Raw genomic sequence first — 8,767 nt, forward strand, 5'->3', positions numbered from 1 at the left:
TTGCCTACCCCAGAATTCATTGCGGGGTACCCCAGAATTCCCCAGAATTCATTCAAGATGCCCTAGATTCAAAAATTGAATTTACCTTGGCATAGTTAAATAACAAGAGTTCAGTACATGGAAATGACATACAGTGAGTCTCAAACCCCATTGTTTCCTCCTTCTTATATAAATCTCATTTGTTTAAACGACCTCCGAAGAACAGGCGAATCTCAACATAACACCGACTGTTACGTAACAGTCGGGGTGTACGCCCCAATATTTGCATATGCCAGCCCATGTTCCCAACATTATGAAAGGGATTACACAAGGGTAGCCAGTTAACGTCTGGAGCTGCACACAGCCGAATCATCAGACTAGGTAAGCAAGAACAACAGCGAAAAATGGCAGATGGAGCAATAATAACTGACATAATCCATGATAGCATGATATTTTTACTAATATTTGTAAATTGTCTTTCTAAATGTTTCGTTAGCATGTTGCTAATGTACTGTTAAATGAGGTTAAAGTTACCATTGTTTCTTACTGTATTCACGGAGACAAGAGCCGTCGCTATTTTCATTTTTTAAACACTTGCAGTCTGTATAATGCATAAACACAACTTCATTCTTTATAAATCTCTCCAACAGTGTAGCATTAGCCGTTAGCCACGGAGGACAGCCTCAAATTCACTCAGAATAAAACTTTAACATCCAAATAAATACTTTACTCACATAATTCGAAGCATGCATACAGCATGCATGACGAACATCTTGTAAAGATCCATTTGAGGGTTATATTAGCTGTGTGAACTTTGTAAATGCGCTGTAATATAGTCGACAGCTCGTGTGGCAGGGAGCACGCGATTTAAGGGGGCGGCGCCGAGTGTAAATCAGTGCATTGTTAATGATGCCCCAAAATAGGCAGTTAAAAAAATGTATTTAAAAAAATCTATGGGGTATTTTGAGCTGAAACTTCACAGACACATTCAGGGGACACCTTAGACTTATATTACATCTTGTGAAAAAGCATTCTTGGGCACCTTTCAAATGCCCTAATTGAAGTAAGGCCTAATCCTGGCTTAATCTAAGCCCTGTCTGTGAAACTGGGCCCTTATTATATACAGAAATGGACCTAGTGAAGATATTTAGACAGTTTGTGAAACCTGATTTGTTTGCGATGACTTTACCAATCGGCAATTGTCAATGTATGAATCAAACTCCCTAAGACTGCTGAGAGTTTCTTTTCCACGCATCATTTTATTAATATGTGATTACAGTCAAATCGTATAAAACAGGAAAATCCCTCCGGAACTCTGCAATGTCTTGCTTGCACTCGAGACGTGAGCTCCACTGACTGACAGTCTTTGCTTCGTCTTCGTTGTTGCTCGTGAAATTCACTGCTAATCTACATAAAGTAAAAATTTCTGTCGCTTGACACATCTACATTTCTGTCACCAATGACAAAGACTATAGATACAGAAAGACTGTTCACTCCTATTAGTTATGAATGAGAGCAACGCACAATATGGCGGAATACGTCCCGCCTTCTAAGTAAAAGAGCCAATCGTTGAATGATAAAGTCAATGCGTTACTGCAGCTGCTGTTAGAAGCTCCAGTTCCCATAGAAACCTGAGACTCGCGCTTAGGACTGTCGCTCGTGTCGCCGGAAATCTCCAGCCCTCCATTGAAAATTAATGGGATCATGTTGCTTTGTTGGTGCTTTGTTGCTCCCAAAAGTCACTCTTCATTTGCTTCACTTGCACATGTCTCAACTTTGTTGCATCGCCAACAGTTACTGTCACTGGTGATGCCAGACATCACCAGCTCTCCAGGCTATAGTGCAAGAGTGTGTGTACAATGTGTGCTTGTTCATTTTAGACATCTGGACACTGTCTGCTTTCATTAGATGGAAAAGAGCATCTTGAACACTCAGCAAAACATCTCCTATTGTGCTTCTCGGAAGAATTAAATATAGTAAATGATAACAGAGTTTTCTTTTATAGATGAACAATACCTTTAAGACACTTCAGTCAGTTGTGTATTCCGCATCGTCCTCACTTACCGGAGCAGATTAGCAGAAATAATTGGTGTGGATCGGTACTTTCATCACATGGGTGTTCCAGGTGTGAAACAGTCGCTGATTGTGTGAAGAAGTTGCTGATTGAGAGAAATCTGAACCTCCCTGGTGAGGTAATGTCCGTTTAAATAATGACTGCAGTCAATCACTTAGACATTGTGTTAATCAGTGAGGTACAGAGCCCAGCAGAAGAGAAGATGGAGGAGATTACTTAAGAGAGAGAGACTCCGGCCACAGACTAATCCTCCACGGTCCTATACTCTCCATCCAGCCGTTCATGTTTATCTATTTTGTGCGTTATTGTCTTTGCATGACTACATCAGCCTTATCAAAGACTCGGAAATAAAAATTTTAATTAACCTATATTAAAAGCAGGCCACTCTTCTTAATGAGTTCCCTGAATAATTAAACAGGCAAACCGGCGAATTTTCACACTTTACGTGCTGTGTTTGCTAGGAATCTCCACAGTCACTCGACACCTGCAGTGACCCCGCCGAAATGATATGCCTCTGCTCCGGTTCCCCAGGCAAAGAATCGGTTTTAACCTCATATGTGATCTCGGTGTTTGAACAGTCGGCCATTTCTTATCAAGCTTATTCTCAACAACTTGCGAGTCCATAAGAAATGACCCCTTGGCAACCTCCACACCAGAAGACTTAACTCAGTCACAGACCCCGTCAGCTCCCAAGCCAGACGAACATAAGTGCTATCTGATGAAAGCGCATCACAGAAGGTTACAGTGACAGCCGCAATGGAGAAAAAAAAGACAAGTGTTAGATCATTTAAATGCTAATTATCCATTTTCAATCCCTCATAAACTTTAACTGCAAGCCTTTGAGATTTGAACAAAAATAACATCTTGAGAAAGAACGTCCCCCATGGGAGGCAAAATCTTTTCACTTTTCTTTTTTTTAGCTGCACAAAAAGAAGTATTACTCACAAGAGGAAATTAACATGCCTTACCATTTCAAACCATCAAAGTATGAGTTTCTCCCATTTCTAATCTGTGCAGGTATTACTTATGCATGCCACAGGCATCCTTGTCCTTGGCATTTTACTTTGTATCCATTTATGAAGCAGTTCCATTTGAGATAATCACAAGCCTTTTATTAACCACACAGTAGCATATATAACAATCTAAACTTCTACAATTCATCCATAACTAAGTCATTTCTGGCTTGAGTTGTCGTAAGGTGTAAGTACAGAAAACCATTAGTAAAAGTACAGTTACATTTCTGCAAAAATGTTTGCATTACAAGTTACAAGACACCAATTCCAATATGAGTATCTGATTTCAACAGTACTTACATATTTTACTTGTGTTGAATGTAGGCTCTAGTCCTCAACACCTAAGAGACGTGGCAGTGAAAAAACAAGAAACTGTTGATTTGTGATGAGAGCAATCACATGTTTATTTTCGAAAGTCAAAATAAAACACCTCAAAGTCAATGCCTACTTGCACTGGATGTGCTGGTTTCGGCTTAATCACCGGCTGCAGTCATGTCCTCATATCTGAAGCACCTGCGATACAGCAACTTACTAATGCACTCATATTCGTGTAAAGTATTCTTGTTGACAAGTTTGGGTGAGCAAAGGCAAAATACACAAGATATAGTACCTTCAATGCCCTGTAGATGGCGATATCGCTTCTTCTGTAGCAGAAATAAACTGCTGCAGAAAAAGTTAGGTGCCATGCAAAATGTAACGAGTCATTGCATTACTTATTACAAATGTAAAAAGCATTCTCGTCGCTTCATAAAAGTTAGGTTGAACCACCTTAGTCAAATGGACTTTTTTTTATTTATTTTTTTTAAATCTTTTTATTGAGGAAGTATCACAAACAGTCATGTACAAACAGTTTACGGGTATTCTCCTTAAATTTTGGTTATTTTAAAACACAATAAAACAGTAAAAAAAAAAGCATATACAAAAGACAGAAAACAGATGCAATTTTAAAAAAAAGGGGGGGGGGGGGGCAGAATCAATCACATGGTAGAGTTTGTAGCGATTTAAAATAATCCATGAAAGAGCCCCATTTATGGTGACATTTTTCAGAATTACCCCTTTGTCAAAAATATCGTAATTTGTGTTCCGAAGATGAAAGGAGTTATGGGTTTGGAATGAAATGAGGGTGAGTCATTAATGACAAAATTTTCATTTTTGGGTGAACTAACCCTTTAATAAATGTCTTCTGACAATAAGCACTATAAGCAATGGCCATACGCACATTGACGAGAGAGTTGAGTTCCGTTGGAAGGATGACCTCTGACCCGACATAGGATGTATGATGTTGACGTAGCCATGCCCCTCCAAACGAGTTAATATACACCCTCTCTCTCCCCGCTGAATGCGAGTGAAATTCAAAAGTGAAAAGGAAAGCTAAAAAGCGAGCACGCGTTCAAAAGCGATTATAAATGCGTGAAATGATGCCGGTTCTGGGTAAGAAATTGCGCCTCTCGTGAAAAACCCATTGCATTTATTAACCCATTGGAGTCGTATGGATTACTTTTGTGATGGATGGATGCGCTTTTTGGAGCTTTAAAAACTCTGGCACTATTCAATGCAATTACAAAGCTGGGAAGAGCCAGGATATTATATAATATAACATGATTGTGTTCGGCTGAAAGAAGAAAGTCTTATATGCCTATGGATTGAGGGTGAGTAAATTATGGTATAATTTTCATTTTTGGGTGAACTATTCCTTTAAGTACAGTAACTAATTACATTTACTACACAACTGTATTGTTGCCACAAACATTTTCATTTAAGTTACTTTAAAGTCAGCATGAAATGGATATTCACCCCATCTATTTTCCAAATGTATCTCTATGTTATTGTGAACAATTATTCTATGCATATGTTTCATTTTTAAATGTTTACTTTGTAATTTTGATTCAAAATGGTGTTTTTTTTGGGGGGGGGGTTTGCGCACAAAAAGTATTCTCATCGCTTCATAAAAGTTAGGCTGAACCACTGTAGTCACATGGACTATTTTAACGATGTCTTTAATATCTTTCTGGGCCCTGAAATTGGTAATTGCGTTGCTTTCTATGGGGAATCAGAAAGCTCTCGGATTTCATCAAAAATATCCTAATTTGTGTTCTGAAGATGAAAGAATGTGTGTATGTTTTATTTTTAAATTTTTAATTTGTAATTTTGATTTAAAATGTTTATTTTTTCTGTTCTGAAGATGAACGAATGTGTGTATGTTTTATTTTTAAATTTTTAATTTGTAATTTTGATTTAAAATGTTTATTTTTTGTGTTCTGAAGATGAAAGAATGTGTGTATGTTTTATTTTTAAATTTTTAATTTGTAATTTTGATTTAAAATGTTTATTTTTTGTGTTCTGAAGATGAAAGAATGTGTGTATGTTTTATTTTTAAATTTTTAATTTGTAATTTTGATTTAAAATGTTTATTTTTTGTGTTCTGAAGATGAAAGAATGTGTGTATGTTTTATTTTTAAATTTTTAATTTGTAATTTTGATTTAAAATGTTTATTTTTTGTGTTCTGAAGATGAAAGAATGTGTGTATGTTTTATTTTTAAATTTTTAATTTGTAATTTTGATTTAAAATGTTTATTTTTTGTGTTCTGAAGATGAAAGAATGTGTGTATGTTTTATTTTTAAATGTTTAATTTGTAATTTTGATTTAAAATGTTTATTTTTTTATTATTTTATTAGCATTAAAATTGTTATTAGCATTGTTAAAGAATAAAACAACAATAAAACACTAACAACATCTTACGATCAAAACAGAATAAACACATAGATTCACATACACAGACAGAAGTAAAACTCAATATTATTAGTTAAATCACATCTTTAAATAAACTAAAAAAATTTTGTAAGACACAATGGAGATTTTCAATTTATGTAATTTTGTGTACAATATAATGAAATTGCCAACATATTCATAAGATAGTCCTAAATGATCAGGGTTTTCATTATAAAAAATAATATCTTTAAGAACACAGAAGTGGTTTAAGTAGGGCTAAAAAATAAAAGAATTTAAATCATATTTATTAATTACTGTATTTTACAATAAAAAGTAAATAGGCAGCTGTTTCTTTTAAAAGACCAGCATGGCTTATCAATTTCAGAATATTTAGAAATGGGTAGATTAAAAGGGTAGATTTTCTTAAGGATTATTAAGTGGATTTGATTTTTCTTCTCTTTCTTACAACTGACTGCTAGCTGACATTCAGATCTACCTCCATCCAATCCACATCCGAATAACAAAACCAAGTTCTTCTAACCCTACAATTTTGTTTTCTTTCTTTTTTTGATCATCCATTTCATTTGGATGTACTGTACATCACAAAATGATCTGTCGCTGCTTCCATCCTTAATTTGAAAGGTGTCTTCTGACTCACTTCCTGCAGAGTTTGTGAAGATCAGCTTTTGTTTGTCTGCTTATTATTGTCTGATTTATGGGAAACATCTTGTTTGCTCATGAATGTGCCTTAAAGCACTACACAGCTTAACAGCAATTAGCCGCATATATCAATTTGATTATCGATTTATACAGTGCTGCATGTAAAAATGTGACTACTTTCATTTTTAATTACATGTGTGGGGTGGATGATAGTTGTTGTCTGGCGTGTGTGTTAATCAATAATGCTGATAGAAGACTGATGGGTGACATACATGAACTGTGCATGAGAAATCTCCAGTTTGACAGGCCATCAATCAACCGGTTGCCACTAGATGTCACAGTGCAATCATCCATCTTTCATTGTTGTTGCTGACAACATTGGCCATTAAGATATAATAGACCTCACGATGTCAGTCTCATTCCATTCGTTTCACGTCAGACTTGTTTGGTGTGCCGCATTACAATTACTGCAGGGACTAATAAATGTGTTTTACACCCAAAAGATCTTCTAAAGCACACAAAAACACATGATGCATGGTTTTTTTGTTCCCTTTTGATAAACGCTAAAACAGGTAAGAACCCTCAGGGAATGTCGCATGTGAGCGTTGTGTAAATATTGGCCCGTGTCTTTTGTCTTCGGTTAGTGTGATTTCCTCAGCCGCGGTCCTTCAGGGTGAACAGCAATTCACGGAGCTGTTCCTAGGGACTGCGCAGAGCTTTGCCTGATTGAGACTAGCCTCAGGAGGGAACCCATTGCTAAAGTGTGACTGCAGCCTTCTCAAGGTCCTCTAAAAGTCAAAGGCAGAAAATCAACTTGGCTCCCAGCAAGCCGTTCACAGACTCGGAGCGGGGCTCTGATGAAAGCGAGACGCTTTGAAAGGCCGTTAAGCAAAAACGCCAGCTCTGCAACGTGCATCCGTGCTTTTAACTGTAGAAAGATCCAAATCCTGCCTTTGGCCTCCAATGTAACAAATGTTATCTTGGTAATTGTATTTGCTGTATTCCTTGCTTAATGTTTTATCACTGATTCTAAATGTCATCGTCTTGGGCTTGTTGCCATGGTGACATTCCCTCCAGAAGTCAGCTCAGCCCCTCCATACAAACACCTTTGAAGCAATTACTTTCATCCTGCAAAAGAAGAGTGGGCCATTTTGAACTATGCCACATTTTACCAGTCTTTGATGCTTTGCACTGTGGGAAATGTGGTTTATTGTGGCCTTGCTTATGGTGTTACCAAGCCCCTTTATGGACTTGGGACCTTAAAAGTGGCAGTCAAGAGAAGAAAAACTGACCTGCGCTTCCATATTTAGCTGTAGGAAAATCACCACGCTCGTTGCTGGTTTTTCAAAGGTTATAAATACACCATACAGCATTTGCCAAGGGGGCTAAGGCTTTCCGACGGAGATGCTCAAAAGAAGGAGAGAGAGGAATACAGAACCCTGTAATCATGCCTCATTAAAACAACCTCAACTTGTCGTTCAGAAGCCTTGCACAATCAGTTGTCATCATCCATTAAATTACGGCCTTCGTCTGTGCCAGATTTGAATGCTTCTGCCCAGTTGCATTCTCAGCTTTGTCCTCACTTGTCAGTGAGAAGGCCAGAGTTATAATTATGTTACAGCACTTTAAGGGTTGTTTAAAAGAAAACGAGTAGAGCTGCATATGTATTAAATATGCTGTAATGTAAAATGCAGTTCATGACATGATGTGACAAGTGTGTCAGATGGATATAGATTGATTATAGCTCTGGTTAACCTGCATAAGAACAGTTTCTGATTGACAGAAACATTAAAGATTCCAAAGGAAGGCCCACAACATTTCCAATAGGACAGATGCAGGATCCAGTATTATTAATTCTACCTCAAAATAAACAGATGCTAATCATGGCTTCTGTAACACGAGCTCTTTTCCTTTTTTTCAATCCACAATCCCTATTCAAAATAGGTTTGATCGTCTGTTGATGTACAGCAGGTGCATAGATGGCAAGAGAGAAGTCAAAGCGGTCGTTTTACTGGGAAATATCAAAGATCTGAATGACAAAATATGGAAAAAAAAGTTTATCAGCAGCGCATGGCATGAATAACTTTGTTCTTTCCAAGAAAGCTGTTTATTAGCTGGCGAGTTAGAAATAGAACACATTCTGTTAAATAACACATTTCTCTGTGCTGTGTGAGCTTCCAAATTCATTGTAAAAAATTCACAAACTCACTAGGAGTGCATTAATGACATTCCCAAAATAAATGTTCCCACTCATGTATCCCTCTGACTACACATGACTCAGTTACTCAAACTGTTAGTAATACAGACATATAAAAACTAAAGCACATTGA

Source organism: Megalobrama amblycephala, linkage group LG20 (assembly GCF_018812025.1).
Source record: "Megalobrama amblycephala isolate DHTTF-2021 linkage group LG20, ASM1881202v1, whole genome shotgun sequence".
NCBI classification, from domain to species: Eukaryota; Metazoa; Chordata; class Actinopteri; order Cypriniformes; family Xenocyprididae; genus Megalobrama; species Megalobrama amblycephala.